This window comes from Chinchilla lanigera, unplaced genomic scaffold (assembly GCF_000276665.1).
Source record: "Chinchilla lanigera isolate Chin_1 unplaced genomic scaffold, ChiLan1.0 scaffold00042, whole genome shotgun sequence".
Taxonomy (NCBI): domain Eukaryota; kingdom Metazoa; phylum Chordata; class Mammalia; order Rodentia; family Chinchillidae; genus Chinchilla; species Chinchilla lanigera.
Genome location: NW_004955443.1, coordinates 9,356,481 through 9,364,567, shown reverse-complemented (window position 1 = coordinate 9,364,567; position 8,087 = coordinate 9,356,481). Strand labels below are relative to the sequence as shown.

The window sequence follows — 8,087 nt, the reverse complement described above, 5'->3', positions numbered from 1 at the left end:
TGTTTGCCAGTATCTTATTGAGGATCTTTACATCTGTGTTCATTAGGAAAATTATCCTGTAGTTCTCTTTTTTGGTTGGATCTTTCTCTAGTTTTAGTATCAGGGTAGTGCTTGTTCCAGGAATTAATTTTGGACTAAAGCTTCCCTTTCAGTTTCATTAAAGAGCTTGAGAAGTAGCAGCATTAGGTCTTATCTTAATTTCTTATACAATTCAGCAGTCAGGGCCTCGGCTTTTCTTTGCTGGTAGGCTTTTAATTGCATCTTCACTTTCACTGATGATTATTGGATTATTTAGAATTTTTATATCTTCTTGATTCAGCTTTGGTAATTCATATGTATCTAGGAAAATGCCCATTTCTTCTGTGTTTTCCAGAATATTAGAATACAGGTTCTCAAAGTAGGTAGTGATGATTTTCTGGATTTCTGCAAGATCTGTTGTGATTTCATGTGTCTCATTCCTAATTGCATGGGTTTGAATTTTTTCTTTCCTTTTCAAAATAAAATTGGCTAAAGGCTTGTCAGTTTTATTTAACCTTTCAAAAAATCAACTCTTCAATTCATTGATATTTTGTATTGTTGTCTTAGTCTCCATTGCATTAGTATCTGCTCTAATCTTTACAATTTCCTCCCTCATACAAGCTTTGGGCTTGATTTGCTCTTCTTTTTTCTAGAAGCATGAGATTCAACATAAGGTTATTTGAGCTCACTCTGTTTTTGTAATATGAGAATTCACCACTATAAATTTCACTTGTAGGACTGCCTTCATTTCATCCTATAAGTTCTGCTATGTTGTATTGGCATTATGATTTCATTGTAGAAACTAATTTCTTTTTTAACTTTATCTGTGTCCCATTGGTTATTGAAGAGGGTACTATTTAATTTCCATGTGTTTGTGAAGTTTTTGTGGTTTCCTTTGCTATTGATTTCCAATTTCGTTGTACTATGGTTTGATAATATGCATGAGATAATTTTAACTCCTTTGCATTTACTTATGCATATTCTATGAGTTAGTGTGTGGTCTATTTTGGAGAATGTCCTATGTGCAGCTGAGAAAAATGTGTATTCTGATATTGTGGGATGGGCCACTCTGTACACATCTACTAAATCCATTTCTTCAAAAGTTTGTTTCAGTTTTGATATTTCTTTGTTGATTTTCTTCTCTAGTCAACCAATTTGTGACAGTGGCTTATTGAGGCCCACCATTACAGTTGTATTAGTGCTTATCTGATTTTTCATGTCTGTTAATATTTGTTTTATATAGTAGAATGCACTGGTATTTGGTGCATACACACTTATGATTGTTATCTCTTCCTCACGGATTGTTCCCTTTACAAAGATGTAGTGATCTTTTTTCTCTAAATCAGTCTTTGCTTGAAATTCACTGTGTCTGCAAATAGCATAGCTGCCCCTGCTATTTTCCAGGTTTCTATTGCATGGAGTATTGTTTTCCATCCTTTGACTTTTAGTCTATGAATTTCTTTTTGAATTAAATGTTTTCTTGTATGCAGTATATTGTTGGATCTTGCCTCTTGATCCATTCTTCCAGTCTGTTTCTTTGAATTTTTGAATTGAGACCATTTACATTTATGGTTATAACTGATATGTATTGACTTATATTTGTCATTTTATTGTCCTGCTGTTGGTTCCCTTCTCCCCTACCCTGTTTAATTACTTGCTTTGCCTGGTGGGTTCATTTTGTTGAAGTTCATGGAGTTGTAGTCCTCATTATCTCTTTCTAACATGTCCTTCAGAATTTTTTGGAGTGCTGGTTTGGTGACCATGAATTTCTTCAGGTGTGCTTTGTCATGGAAGTATCTTATTTCTCCATCATTTTGAAAAATGGTTTTGCAGGGTACATCAATCTGAGTTGGAGGTCATTTTCTTTTAGCACTTGAAAGCTCTCTTTGATGTGAGGGTTTGTGCTGAGAAGTCTGCTGTGATTCTGATGGGCTTTCCTTTATACTTGATTTGCTTCTTTTCTCTAACAGCTTTTAATATGTTCTTGTGTTGAATTTCCAGAATCTTGACTATTGTATGGCTTGGTATACATTTTTTACTATGGCTTATGGAGTTCTACATGCCTTGCTTACCTGTATGTCAAGTTCTTATTCCCTCCTTTGGAAGTTTTGGGCCATTACTTCTGTGAAGAGGAACCTGATTTGTTCAACCTGAAACACCCCATGTACCTCCTGCCTGCTTGAACTCAGTTCCTTGACCTTCTGCAAATTTGAACTCAGTTCCACCTCATTCTGACACTGGGAGCTGCCAGATGGAGCCAGCCCACCACTGCTCTGAGTTCTGAGCTTATTTGGCTCCTCTCCAAGGTGGCTACCAGCCAACTGCCCTCTTCTGGGGGATGTCTGAACTCAAATAATTTACCAGCCACCATAGTCCACTGCTTTGTTCCACTGATACAGTTCACTGTGGAGGCTCCTGGGGCCACCATAGTCACCATGTGTCTGCAGGTTTGAGCTGCCCTTCCCATGCAGTGAGTCAGGGCTCAGGGAGAAAGCACTGCTTGCCACCTCCTTCTGCACTGAGGTCTCTCTCTTTCCTCTCCCCATGGATTTTGATTCTTGCTTGAGACTCTTGCTATGTCCTGGGGACCCACTTCCTTCCTTCTACTCTCCTTCAAGTCACTGTATTCCAGTATCTGGACACCAAATCTGAGAGAGACTGTTTCTCTGCTGGTCACTACTCTGCCATAATGGTCACCCACAGAGTCAGGTGTAGAAGAGTGCAAAAGGCCAGTCTGTGCACTGGAGATCTGAAGGATCCAGTTGAAGGCCTCAAGCTCACTGTAATGTCCTGTGCAAATCTGTATCAGGAGAATGGTCTGTGGTGGAAGGCTAAAGAGTCTGTGCTAGAAGTCAGGAGATGACATCCAAGGTGAAGGTGAAGACTGGAGCTGCCCCAAGGAAACTTAAGTCTGTGGTGGACTTTTTGTGCTACTGCTGTTTGAACCTTCCTATAAGAGCCTCTCAGTACACACATGCAGCCATTCCTTGAATTCTTGAACAAAGGTCTGGCAAACTACAATGCACAGGGCAATTTCTGTCTACTTCTTATTTTTGTACTGTCCACAGCTAAAAGTGATTTTTACATGTTAAATAATTGAGGAAAAAAGAGAAGATATTTATAACATGCAAAACTTACATGAATTTCAAATTTTAATATCTAACAATAAAGTTTTATTGGAACATAAACACACCCATTCATTTGCATACTGTCTGTGTGGCTACTTTGGCAGTGGAGTGGAGTAGCCATGATGGAGATGTTTTGCCTATGAAGGCCAAGACATCTACAGTCTGTCCCTTTACAGAAGATTGAAGATCCTGTTCCAGATTCTATGGCTAAGACAAAAGTCTGAAGCAAGAATACTTACATTTTTAATTTCACTCATTTTCCAAGGTGGCTCTACCAACATACACTCCCATCAATAGTATATGAGCATTCTCAAGGTTCTCATGACAGAGACAGAAAAAATAGATTAGATATAAAAATAAAGATGCTACTTTTCTGTATGTGATTTCTGGTGGTTATTTATCACGCTTTTTTTTACAATTGCAATGAGCTGTTAATAGTAGTGATGACTGTATCTTGGCTAACCTTCCTTAGTTTAAGCTTGTTGGTAGATAGGATCCTGGACTATTGATATTATCTACACCTCCTCCTCCCTGGTCTCTTGACCAAAGCCATAACCGGTATACCCAGCTTTTCATCTGGATGACACCTTCAATGGGCTTTTTACAAAACCAGATGGTATAAAGTAAATTGAGTGTTGCTGGTTGTTAAGGCTGACATCCGCATGTGCCCCCAAGGCCTCATCAGCTCCGAGGTGGGGCTTGTGGAAGGTGACTGGATTATGAAGAAATTACAGCTAGCTTGCCAGTGGGAGGTGGGGGGCTGGTTGGAAGAGGTAGGTCACTGGGAGGGGTGACCCAGGAGGGATTAGCTCCCTCCTCAGTTCCTGCCTTCTATCTCTGCTTCCTCTGGCAAACTCTTCCACCATGCTTCTGTCTGGAGCCAGCTAACCACAGGTTGTAACCTTGAGCCAATATAAACCTTTCCTTTTAGTTGTGGGTATCAGTACTTTGTCCCAGCAATGAAGGAAGTGACTAAGACAGTGGGGCACTACCATGTGCTTATACATTTACCTTGTGATCCTCTTCTTGTGAGCTCTAAAATGAGATTCAATGTGCTTGGGCCCAGGCAGCCATAAGTTTACCTGCCTCCAAATACTGCCTTACTCCCCATTTATGTGAGAAAGTTGGGTGAGGGCAGGCCAAACACTGACATATTAACTAAATTCAGTATTTTCTTCTCTAATGCTGTGCAATTATTTTGTTCTCAATCCAAAGGTTTTCTTTTATAGGATTTGTGTTTTTTTCTTTTTCTCAAATAGATGCATGCTTTTCTCTTTGCAGAGCCTAGGACAGATCGCATAGTGGATGTTAAAATCTCTGTTGACATTATGTTGCACAAAGACTCATCAAACATAATGAAGATACTTACAAGGGACTGTTAGTAATTTTCTAACAAAATTGCTTTGCTGGAGAACTCTCAACCTCATCCATATTTGTTGTTCCTTCTTCTTGAAATAGTCATATTCTCCAGGTAGGGTTCAACCAGTATTCAGGAGAACTGGTGGACAAAAACCTGTAATGGTGTTAATATTCATTATAGGCACTTTTCTTTGTTCCTCCTATTTTCATTTTGGTATCTTGATCTTAATCAAAATCTGAGGTTCCTAAGTCAGAAAACCCAGAGAATAAATCTCCAGCCTCCTGCTGCTGTCTTTGGCAATGACCCCTGATATGCGGTACAAGGAGGGTAAGGACTTAACTTCTTCTTAAACAGACTTCAGCCAGTCTTGTTGGCTTTAGCCCCACCTTCGCCTTTATTTCAAGGAGCTTCAGAATCTACCAATTTCTGAGTCTTGAGGGTCAGGGAGCTTCTGTCTTTGCAGTGTGCGGGCCTTGGGTTTCACACTGCAATTCTAGGGTTCACTTTTCTTAGGGTTGCCATGTACACTACCTTCCTTCCAACTGCCCTCCTTCCTCTCAAATTTGTCACTGCTGCCCAACTCTCCCCATTTTTTTTTGTCCCTAAGCTTTGTATCTTCCTAAAATATCCCTTTATTTCCATCCAGGTGAGGATACAGAAGTGATAGCCAGTGTATGTGCCCAGCCCGCTCTTTTTGATGCAAAGCTCCCTCCAATCCAGGTTTTTACAGTAATAAAACTAATAGTTCATGCATCCATCAGATTGAGTCCATGGTTCAGGTTTGTCTATCCACTTTTTTAAAGTGTTTTTTATTTTTTAATTCTGTGATTTTTTTGTTGTTGTTGTTCAGTGAAATAGCTCCCGCATCTAGCCTTCTATTTTTTAAATCCACATTACATAAAATTAAACTATTTGCTGTTTTAGCAAATTCTCATTGAAAAAAACAAAGCCAGTTCAGGCTGGCCTTAAAGACACTATGTAGCTCAGACCGTGAACTCAGGATAGTCCTTCTACCTTAGCTTCCCAAGTACTACTCTTACAGGTGTGCGCCACCATACCCAGCTTCTAAAAATATTTTAAAGGGTAACTTCATGGGGTGGGTGAGAGTGCACTTTAGTAGGAAAACATGTGCTTAGTGTGCATAAAGCTCTGGGTTCGATCCTTAGCATCAAAAAAGGAGAGGAATTTTAAAGTTCAGCATGGAAATTTTTTTTCCCTATTACTTAAACTAAAACACACATGCACTTTAACCCCCTCTCCTATATTAATACTTTAAAATCCCTCCTGTATTAACAGGAGGGAGGTGGTGAGATCCCAGCGGGATCAGTGTCCATGTAAGAGACCAGAGAAATCCTTCAGCCCCGCCATTTAAGGACTTAGTGAGAAGTCACCACCTACGTGAAGTGGGTAGACAGTAGTTCTGCCTACACTGGTTGGGGACTTCCTGGCTTCTGAACTATAAGAAACCCTTTTCCATTGTTTATAATCTACCTAGATTATGCTATTTTTGTTATAGTTGCCCAAGTGGGCCAAGACACATGCATACATAAAACATAAGTGAACATTAAAGCATAAAACTATGGAACGTGACGTTTGATGTACAGAAATGATTACGTTGAAAACGTTTCATTTTTTAGATGTGCAACTATATCACTATTTAAGTCTTTAATTTGAACAGGAGCCTGTCTAGAGTAAATTACAGATGTCAGGGTGTGGGGTCAGTTGGGAGCAGCTGAACATGGGGCACAGGCAGCGGGGTCAGCTCAGCCACCCGGGGTTCCGATGTGCACCGGCCCCAGGGAGCGGTAGCACAGCCTCTGGTGGAACACTCAGTGTTAAATGACCTCTCTCCCAGAAGCGGAAGTGGCAGAGGGTGGAGAGGCATGGAGGTGTTGGTTCTCCCCTGCCAGCCTGTGAGGGTGAGGCCATTGCTGGTTGTCCCCCAGGGGAAGCAGCTGGTGCTCGGGCTGTCTGGTGTGTGCTCTCCTTGTTCCAGGGCTGGTTCCCGGGAACTGAGAGAAACTTAATAGCTCAAGTAACTAGTGAATGATTTGCTACAGTTCCCAGAAGTGGCTACTGAAGTCCTCAGAGAAGGTGAGATAATATTAGACTCCGTGCTTTGTGGGAAGTTCGCTGAGGAACAAATGGTCTTGCTTTCTTGGCTTGTGTTCCCCAACTTGAGGTTGTGAGTTCTGTGACAGTAGAGAGGTTGTCTGCTTATAGACTCAGGACGGGTAAAGAAACAGCCTCCTGTAGACCAGAGTGAAGGAATTCTCTTGGCAGAAGAAGACTGGACTGTTAATAGGATTGGAAAAGCAGGAGAGAGGGCCTTCATGTCTATGGCCTTAGTATATCAAGAGTGGTTAAAGCACTTGCTCCTCCTGGAAGGGCAACAGCAAGGAACCTGTAACTAGTCACAGAGGGGCCAGTACATACACACAGCATTTACACCCAAGTTTGCAATGGTTCCTCGGTGTGGTGGCTGTGGCAACTGATATTGGTCAGATCCTTCTAATAGACCTTTGTTTGGATTATTGATCATGCAGTCAAAATGAAGTAGAGGCATCAGACCTTGAACTTGTAACTTGTGCCCCAGAAGAAGTTCCACATGTCAGAGAGAGCCAGGAGAGAAGATGCCATCTGTGCTTCCAGGTAGGAAGCCCACCAGGGACAGCCGCTTCTACCCCTAGTTACATTAGCAGGACAGATCCGCTTGCTGTAGGTTTCTCTGGTGGCTGCCTACAACGTTGGAACAGGAAAAGATGAAAAGAGAATATAACGCACAACCGGATGGTGGACGGGTTTCTGTATGTATCCTTACTGTTCAAGAACCGGGAAATGATCTCACTATTGCTGTAACCTTAGGGCTGTTCAGTCCACGCAAGATAGTGAAGGGGATCTTCTGAATCTGCATCTGCTTCAGCTGACCTTTGGCGATAGAAAACATTTGACATCAGGACAGAGCTTAGATGAAACCTTAGAGTACTGTGAAGAAAGCTGTACACTGGACACGAATGGTGGCATGTTTCCCTTGAGGTGACGTAATACCAGATTGTTGGGATGCCAGACTACGGAGAAATTTCTACCTCATGGTGACAAGGAAGAGATATGTGTGAACCTCTGTCTCCCAACACTAGTGTCTAAGTCTTCACCTGGCAAGTGAATACACACGGAGAGGGAAAGCCTTCTGTATATTTGGGGCTTCTTGACATAAATTGTTGGTAGCATGCACAAATGCTAGATTCAGTAAAATCAGGAGAGTATCTGCATAACTATTCCTATTTTGCGTTATGATCGTTGGAGTCTGTTTTAAGTAATACTTGTGCACATTACATCACGGATGCATTAGTCCATGAGAGAAGTTCAGGTCAAGACATTCCTTATTCATATGCACCTCCAGAGCAGTGCTTTTACCATGTACTTTTAACTTTGATGCCACTTGCTTGTTAAATGCGGGAGTTGTTCATATAACTTGTACCAGCTTTCAGAGGATTTTGACTTTTTTAAAGAAATTGGAACCACTTCTTCATGAGGTCATTCCTATTGGTTATAATCAATGTCTTCTGTTTTTTGTTTTTTGG

General features: G+C 41.1%; 1 pseudogene; it reads left to right on the top strand.

The window, feature by feature from the left end:
- The window catches only part of LOC102004651, a 23,170-nt pseudogene that overhangs the window by 4,184 nt on the left and 10,899 nt on the right, over window positions 1-8,087 (top strand).